Genomic DNA, 9,522 nt, shown 5'->3' with positions numbered 1-9,522 from the left:
CCCTGTCCTGCGGTATCTCTTCCTGAGGCGGAAACGCAGCGGCCTGGGCCCTGGCACCAGTCGGTGAAAGGGCTCGGCCTGCGCTTTCCACTTTCCTTACTCCGTCTCTTCTGGCCCAGAGATACTTAGGGAAGGTTGTGTCTTCAGTGCCCGCGAGGGTCTGTTCGCCTTCGAGTCCGTTGGTCTCCTGGGCTGGTTCGGAGTTGGGGCCCCTTTGGCCGGAGGAAATTGCGTTTTTCTTTAGTTGAAGCAAACAGCAGTCTTAGCCCGCTTACGCAGACCCCTGCTTGTCTGATCAGAGATCTTGTGAGGGGCCCATGGCCCTATCCTTGCCCTTCTCCTGTTTGTTCTCCTTTTTGTGTGCTCAGCGCTCCTCTTCGGGGTGCTGGATGTGAGGACTTTAAATTCGACCAGCATAAACTTTTACAAGGATAGAGACGCCAGAGCGTCCTTTTAATAATTAGGTAATAGGAAAGGCACAAGAGAGCCACTTTCACTCTCTGTAGTAGTAAAAAAAATAAAATTAAGAGCTGGTCTTCAACAACTCTTTGGGAATTGTAATTTTTCTGTTGATGCTTACGTATTTATTTTTTTAACTTTGTATTACGAAAATTTCAAACAGACAAAAGTAAGGAGTAAAAGAGTATAATATATTCTCTCCTCATCCAGCTTAAACAACCAGTTCAAGGCCAATCTTGTTTCATTTATACCCCTCTTATGTATTTTTTAAATAAAATACTCATCGAGATATGCACGTGCACACACACACAGGCACGTCCCCAAGTAGAAGCCTTTTGATTTTTTTACCTACAAACTAATAATAGTCCATGGGAAATTGTTTTTACAGTTTCCTCAGAACCACATCTTGTAGGATAGGAGGATTTGGTAATATCCTTTTATTACAGAATAACAATGTTTTGAAACCTCAATATTAGTATTACATTTTATTTTGTTTATTTTTTCCATTTTTATTTTTCAATTATATTTGTCATTCACTATTATTTTACATTAGTTTCAGGTGTACGGCGTAGTCATTAGACATTTATATAATTTATGAAGTGATTTCCCACCCCCCCAATTAATCTGGTACCCACCTGGCACTATGCATAGTTACTACAACATTATCGACTATATTCCCTATGCTGTGCTTTACATCCTGTGACTCTTTTGTAACTAGTAATTTGTACTTTTTTTCACCCAGCCCCCAACTCCCCTCCCATCTGGTAATCATCAGTTTGTTCTCTGTATCTATGAATCTTTCTGTTTTTATTTTTTAAAAATTTTGTTCTTTAGATTCTACATATATGTAAGATTGTACAGTATTTGTCTTTCCCTTTCTGACTTATTTCACTTAGCATAATACACTGTAGGTCCATCCATATCACAGATGGTAAGATTTCATTTTTTTTATTGCTAACATTCCATTGTATATATGTACTACATCTTCTTTAATTGTCTATCGATGGATACTTAGGTTGCTTCTATATCTTGGCTATTGTAAATAGCACTGCAGTGAACATAGGGGTGCACATATCTTTTTGAATTAGTATTTTGGATTTCTTCAGATAAATACCTAGAAGTGGAATTGCTGGGTCATAAGGTAATTCTATTTCTAATTTTTTGAGGAAACTCCATGCTGTTTTCCATAGTGCCTGCACCAATTCACAGTCCCACCAACAGTGCACAAAGGTTCACTTTTCTCCACATCCTCGTCAACACTTGTTTTTTGATTTATTGGTGATAGCCATTCTGACAGATGTGAAGTGATACCTCATTGTGGTTTTTAATTTGCATTTCCTGATGATAGTGATGTTGAACAACTTTTCATAAGTCTGTTGGCCGTGTGTATGTCCTCTTTGGAGAAATAAATGTCTATTCAGGTCCTCTGCGCGTTTTTTAAAATGGATTGTTTGGTTTTTTTGGTGTTGTATAAATTCTTTATAAATTTTGGATATTAACCCCTTATTAGATGTATTGTTGGTGCTTATCTCCTCTCATTCAGTAGGTTGTCTTTTCGTTTTGTTGATGGTTCCTTTTCCTATGCATAGTTTTTAGTTTGATGTCTCATTTATTTTTTTCTTTTGTTTCCCTTGCGCAAGGAGGTATATCAGAAAAAATATCATTAAGAGGAATGTTAAAGTCACCCAGTTTCTTAAGTCATCTCATTGTTAAAGTAGTTTTATTGATTAGTCCGGATTATTTACATTTTCCCTCTTTTCCTGTGCCTCTGGCTTCTAAATGCTAAGAGCTCCAGAACCCCCAACTATAGTTTACTTAAGTTCCCATTCCGTTAAAGTCAGAATTAAGTCTTAATTACATGTAGCCTATTCTGATTTAAAAATGAAGCTAGAAAACTGTGTAGTCCAGTGAAATAATTTCAAATACAGGAAAAGTAGTAAGCCCATCAATACTAATTTCAGCATTATTTATGTGACAAATGTCAAAAGGAGGGGAATTAATTAAAAAATTATTACTCGGTGGAATATTAGGCCATTATTAAAATAAGGTTATAAAGACTGTAACAGATACGATGTTAAGTGGTAAAAAGGATTCAGTAGTGCTCAGAGGACATGGTTTCAACACTGTAAAAATAACTCGTATGCTGTAAGTCTTGGCAAAAAAATACACCTAATTTTCTGTATCTTTTTTAAATATAAATTTTATTGAGAAACAAGGATACTTTTATAATGCCTATAATTTCCATATTAATAGCTCCTTCCAGAAAATCTTGATGGTCTCTGAATTCTGAATCCAGTGCTTTTCTTCTGAGTTAAACATGATGCTACTGGTTTTGTAGTTCTTTATTAAATTTTCAATCTTGATTCGTTTGGTCAGTGAAGATTTGATTACAGTGTACTGTATAGTAAAATGTAAAAATACAGTAAACTTGGCATTCTGTCAACGAAATGATTTTAAGCATTGGACTCTGTTATCTTGGAAATGCCTTCTAGCTTGTTTTAGCTTGTTCATACTTTTATGTCACATCTTCATAGGTGCAATACGGTGGTCATACCTAAAATTGTTCATATCACTTATAAGAAAGAAGTATTCAGGATAAATAAAATATACATTTGAAATACAAAGTACATTTCAAATACAAAAATTTTCCTATATACTACAAAATATCATTCTAGCCACTGTTGACTGCTGCCTTCCTTCCCTACTTGGTACTTTTGGAGCTACAGACTCTAAAGTTGGTCCCTCAGGAGGACTTCAGAGTCTTGCTATTTTTAGCTACTTTAAGTAAGATCTATCAGGATTACTACCTAAGGATGGGCAGCTTCACTATTTGGGGCAGTAGTTTGAGATGCCAAGTAACGTGAGAAATGACTCAATCATGGTTTTACACCTTCCCTTATTCGAGAATGAAGAGATTATCCAGCTTTAAAAGGCTCCTGGAATTCAGTGATAAAAGAGGGACTATATGAGTTTGGTGTTCCCAGTGTTAAGGATTGGGGTAAAGTGAGGGATTGGAAAGAGCCAAGAAGGACACTTGAACAATGTATGACGTAATGGTGTTACACAAATAAAACTAGTGGTAGTTAAGTGTATAAACAAGATAGAATACTGAGAACTAGTGCAATTACTGGTTCATATTCCTTTTATAGGGTTTGTGTTATAGTTGTGTTTACGTGTCTTACAGTTGTTTTTATGCCAGATATCCCCAATACATTGCTTGTGAGCTTCTTGAAGTGCTAGGATCAGGTGTTATTTAAATATCTCGTCCATGGCAGCTTTGCACAGTACTTGATAGAATAGCACTCAACAAATGTTTGGTGAGTGAATGAATGACAGTAAAGATATTGAGGCCCAATAATCTCTGAATCAAGAAAGAGTTTTAAATTAGGTATGCGATAATATCACTGTGTATGTATAGTCACATATACATATATTTGTTTATATGTATGTTTGTTTTATGTATGTAGATGTTTGTTTATATATTCAACAGTAACTGTTGACCAGAATATTTTATTGACTGTTAGGGTAGTCCCAAAATTAATATTACTAATCATGCAAGATACAAAGTTTTTGGTAGTTAGTTCTGTAAAAACAGGTCCGAATCTTGAAATGCTATGCAAAGTGATCTTTTGTATTAGACTAGTTTTGGGGCTTATGATTTATTTCATATATTGGTAATTATTTAGGACATGTCCTTAGTTATTACCTGCGTGGTTTAGTGTCATTATCTTTAATGATTAGTTTTTGTTGAATAGGACATTTCTCAAAGTTGAAAATCCTCAAAACTTTAAGTTAACAAAATACTTTGGCAAATTGGTTTTCCTTTCCTTAAATCTAAAACAAACAAAACAAGATTATGTAAGTTAGTGGGATTAAAAAATTTTACTTTTAGTTAAATTTCCTACTCATTAACATAATAAATGAATGACAGCTTTGTACAAAGCCCTGTGGTAGGCAGTGTGGGTATAACAATGGAACTTCACAAATAGTATTTGCCTTCAAGGAGCTTTACTGATTATATACAGTTAAAGTCCTTCAATGAGGTTGACACAGGTAAATCAAAAAAGTTAAAGTAGGAGGGAAAGATACAAAGCGTACTTTAAATATTTTATTTTAACCTAAAACATATAAAAGTCCATTTATCAACTAATCTTTGGATGATGAGCCAAGACCTTTTCTTTAAGTTTCAGTCTGTTGACTGAAATTTATTTAACAAGTGTTTATACAGTGTTTACTGTGTACATATAACACTATGTACCAGGAACTGTTCAAAATTCTTTACAAATTTTTATTTAATTCTCATACCAGCTTTATAAATTGCGGGGTTCACATGATATTGGTGCTAATTTTCCTTAAATATTTGATAGAATTTCCTTAAATATTTAATAGAGAAGCCACTGGGGCCTGGATTTTCTTTTGGAATTGTTCTTAATTTTAGGTTCAGTTTTTGTAATGTGGGGTAATTACATTTCCTATTTCTTGATGTGAGTTGACGTCCTGAGAGATTTGTCCATTTTGTCTCATTGTTGAATTTATAGATACAGGTTGGTAATAATGTCCTTTTTTAATGTCTGTAAGATCTGCAGTGCTATCCCTCTTTTTCTTTTCTGATATTGATAATTTGTGGGTTTGTGGGGTTTTTTGGTCAGATTTATCAAAATTTTTTTGATCTTTTCAAAGAACCAACATTTGGTTTCGTTGATTTTTCTCTATTTTTACTCTCAATTTGACTGGTTTTTGCCTTGTTTTTATTGTTTACTTCTGCTTGCTTTGGGTTGATTTTGCTCTTTTTATGGTTCCTTATGGTGGAAGCTTAGGTTACTAATTTGAGACCTTTCCTTTTTTCTACTATAAACATTTAGTATTGTAATTTCCCCCTAAGCACTGCTTTAGCCACATTCCATAAAATCTGATGTTATATTTTAATTTTAATTTTCTTGCAGTTCAAACCTTTAAAAAAAAAAGTCTGCTTCCAACTTCCTCTTTGACTCATTAAAAGTATGTTGTTTAATTTCCAGGTGTTTGGAGATTTCCTGTTATCTTTCTTGTTACTGATTTCTAGTTTAATTCCATTGTGGTTAAAACAATATATGTTGTGTTACTTCAGTTCTATTTAATTTAAGGTTTGTTTTATATTTGGGGTATAGTCTACATTCATGAGTGTTCCACATGCATTGCTATGTTGGGGGGAGTGTTCTATAAATGTCAATGAGATACAATTGGTTGTTGTTTGGTGGTCGGTTCTACATCCTTGCTGATAGATACTGTCTACTAGTTTGAACAGTTACTGAGGTAGGTATGTTGAAGTCTCCCAGCTATATTTGGGGATTTGTTTATTTCTCCTTTTCTTCAGTTCTTGCTTACTGTATTTTGAAGCTCTATTGTTAACATGCATTCACTATTAGGATTATTAAATTTTCTTGGTGAACTGACCCTTTTGACATTATATAAAGTCCCTTTGTATCTCTGGTTTTTCCTTGCTCTGAAGTCTTTACTTAACAATATAGCCCCTCCAACTTTTTCTTTTCTTTTTGAGGTATAATTGACACATTAGTTTGAGGTATAATTGACACATTAGTTTCAGGGATACAGTATAATGGTTTGATATTTGCAAAATGACCACCACAAAAATGCAGTTAATGTCTGTTACCATACATAGTTAACACATTGTTTTTCTTGCAATAAGAACTTTTGATATTTACTCTTAGCTATTTTCAAATACGCAGTACAGAGTTATTAACTCTAGTCACCATGGTGTACATTATTACATCTCCATGTCTTATTTTATAACTGGGGGTTTGTACCAAATGGGTGGAGGGGGTCAGAAGGTACAAACTTTCAACTTTCTTTTGATTAGTGTTTGCATGAAATACCTTAAAAACTTTTAACCTACATATTATATTACATTGAAGTAAGTTTCTTATTGACAGCATATAGTTGGATCATTTTGGGGGTCGTTCTGACAATCTCTGTCTTTTATTTAATTATTTATGTAATAGTATATTTGAATTTAGGTCGATCATTTTATTGTTTTTTGTTTGCTTCCTCTTTTTTTCATTTGTTTCTGCTTTCCTGCTATGTTTTGCACTGACACTTTAGTGTCCTAGTTTAAAACCGATTAAGTTTTTTAGTATGTTTTTCATACAGTATGTTTTACTGGTCACTAGGGATTACAATAGATGTACTTAACTTTTCACAGTCTACTTAGAGTCAGTATTTTACCATTTCTTGTGGAATATAGACATCATACAGGTTCCTTTACCCTTCCCCTTTTATCCCATTATGTTGTGGTTATCTTATGTATTAACATCTACATACATTGAAAACTCCATCAGACAATGGATTAGTTTTGCTTTTAACTTTCAAATACATTTTAAGAGGCTTAAAAGAAGATCATCTATTATATTTATCTAGATATTTGCCATTTCTGTAACATAAGATAGATATTTGCCATATATCTTTATTTCAGTGTTCCACTTTTCCTCCTAGTATGAAAAACTTTTTTTAAATTAAAGTTTATTGGGGTGACAGTTGTTAGTAAAGTTACATAAATTTCAGGTGTATAATTCTGTATTACATCACCTATGAATCCCATCGTGTGTTCACCACCCAGAGTCGGTTCTCCTTCCATCACCATATATTTGATCCCCTTTACCTTCATCTCTCACCCCCCACCCTCCTTACCCTCTGGTAACCACTACACTCTTGTCTGTCTATGAGTTTTTGTTTCTCATTTGTTTGTCTTGTTCTTTTGTTGTTTTTGGTTTATATACCACATATCAGTGAAATCATATGGTTCTCTACTTTTTCTGTCTGACTTATTTCACTTAGCATTATAATCTCAAGACCCATCCATGTTGTCACAAATGGTCCTATTTCATCTTTTCTTACTGCTGAATAGTATTCCATTGTGTATGAAAAACTTCTTTAGAGCAGTTCTGTTGGTGACAAGGTTTTTTGTTTTGTTTTTCGTCATCTGAGAATGGTTTTATTTCACCTTCCATTTCTGAAGGATATTTCACTGGATATAGAATTCTGGTTGACAGTTCTTTTTTTTCAGCACGATAGAAATATTATTCCACTTCCTTTTGGCCTCCATGGTTTCTAACAGGGTTTCCAGGTGGGAATTCTCGCCCATTCTCAGGAATTATTTTCGCTTTCCCGTTCCCGAATCCTGAGAAAAGTTGGTTGGGAAATCAGGAAAATCGGCTCCTTGAACCCAGTAATATCCACAATGGAAAATAAACGTACTACTCACAATGTATCTCTTAGACGTTTTTCCTATTTATCGTCAGGGTTTCTGACTGGGAATTCCCGCCCTGTTCTCGGGTTTTTTTTTTTTTTTCCCATTCCTGAATCCTGAGAATAGTTGGTCGGGAAGTTGGGAAAATCGGCTCCTTGAATCCAGGCGGTTGGTAGTATCTGCTGTCACTTTGTGGAAACGATTCATCGAGAACAGAAAACAGTTTATATCTTGGGATTCGGGAACGGGAAAACGAAAAATATTTTTGAGAACGGGCGGGAATTCCCACCTGGAAACCCTAGTTTCTAATGTGAAATCCATAGTCATTTGAATAGGTCATCTATAGGTAATGTGTTTTTCTCTGGCTGCTTTCAACATTTTAAAAATTTGTCTTTAGTTTTCAGAAGTTTGATTATGATGCATCTGGGCATGCATTTTTTGAAATTTATTATGTTTGGAGTTCCCTGAGCTTTTTCAATCTGTGGGTTGTCTTTTGCTAAATTTGAGGAGTTTTCAGCCAATATTTAAAAAAATTGTTTTTATTAATAGTACCTCACTGTTTCTCCTATCCTTCTGGGATTCTGATAACACAAATATTTGACCCTTTGCTATTGTCCTACAGATCTGTGAGGCTGTGTTCGTTCTTTTCAATGCTTTTTATCTTTTTCAGATTGGGTATTTATCTTCAAGTGCACTGGCTCTTTCCTCTGTCTTTTCCATTCAGCTATAGAGCCCACACAAGGAGTTTCTTTGGTTGTTGTGTTTTTCGGTTTTTAAAGTTTCTGTTTGTTTGTTTTTTATTTGTTGTTTTTTCACTGAGGCTTTCTATCCATTTATTTCAAGAGTAAGCACCCTTGTTGCAGCATTTTTATAGTAGTTGCTTTGTCAGTTAACTCCAACATCTGTGTAATCTCAGCATTGATGTATATTGATTGTCTTCCCGTGTGTGGATTGACTTTCCTCGTTTGGTGTATTTCCCCTACTCTCTGTCACCTCTCCAGCTCCTCAAGACAGGGTTAGAGAGCTTCTCTCGATGCCTTTCCTTTCTTTGCCAGTGCTCATTTTGGGTTTGGGTTTCAAGCTGCTTTGCATCTAGGCCAAAGAATATCGGGGAAAAAGCTGACAACCTCCCTGCCATTGTATTGGTCTTCAAGTTCTGGCCTTCTTCATCTAGCTGCTGTTATTTTCTTTTCAGAGCTCTCAATTAGCTGCTCCTACATTCTGTTCAGGTTTTATAGCTTTGTTTAGTGTGTGTGAGACACTGAACCTGGAACCCTGTTTCTTACTTTTTTGCTTCGGTTTTTAAGGACTACCCAGGTTGCTTTAAGTGTAGCTTTTTCAATAATTCTGACTGCTGCATAGTATTCTGTCATATGTTTATGTCGCATTTTATCTCTCCTCTTGTAATGGACACTTAACATTCCTTCACCTCCTTAATACCACAGAATTCTTATACGTGTGCCTTCATGGTCCTCTGTGCAAATTTCTTTGGGAAGTTTATGTCCAGGAATGGGATTGCTGGATCAAAGTATATACATATCTTTATTTTATACATTAAGGCATAGGTTTTATTAAGTACTATTAGACTGATACTATTAGGATACTGATAGAGTAATAGAACCTAGACTAATACACTAATTCAGCTTTATAAAGGAAATCCTGTGACATGCTAAAACACAGACTGTTAGAGTATACTAATACTGATATTCATGTGTGTGTGTGTGCGCGCGCGCCATTAGTGGACATTTGCGTTGCTTCCATGTCTTGGCTGTAGTGAACATAGATGTGCAAATATCTCTTTGAGACCTTGCTTTCAGTTC

The 9,522-nt window shown here is 34.9% G+C and overlaps 1 protein-coding gene across 4 annotated transcripts in view; it reads left to right on the top strand.

Moving 5' to 3' along the window:
- Positions 1-9,522, top strand: part of IST1 (IST1 factor associated with ESCRT-III) — a 31,751-nt gene that overhangs the window by 407 nt on the left and 21,822 nt on the right. The gene's annotated exons all lie outside the window — the stretch shown is intronic.

This window comes from Rhinolophus ferrumequinum, chromosome 15 (genome assembly GCF_004115265.2).
Source record: "Rhinolophus ferrumequinum isolate MPI-CBG mRhiFer1 chromosome 15, mRhiFer1_v1.p, whole genome shotgun sequence".
NCBI classification, from domain to species: domain Eukaryota; kingdom Metazoa; phylum Chordata; class Mammalia; order Chiroptera; family Rhinolophidae; genus Rhinolophus; species Rhinolophus ferrumequinum.
This window is presented reverse-complemented; position numbering and strand designations above follow the sequence as displayed.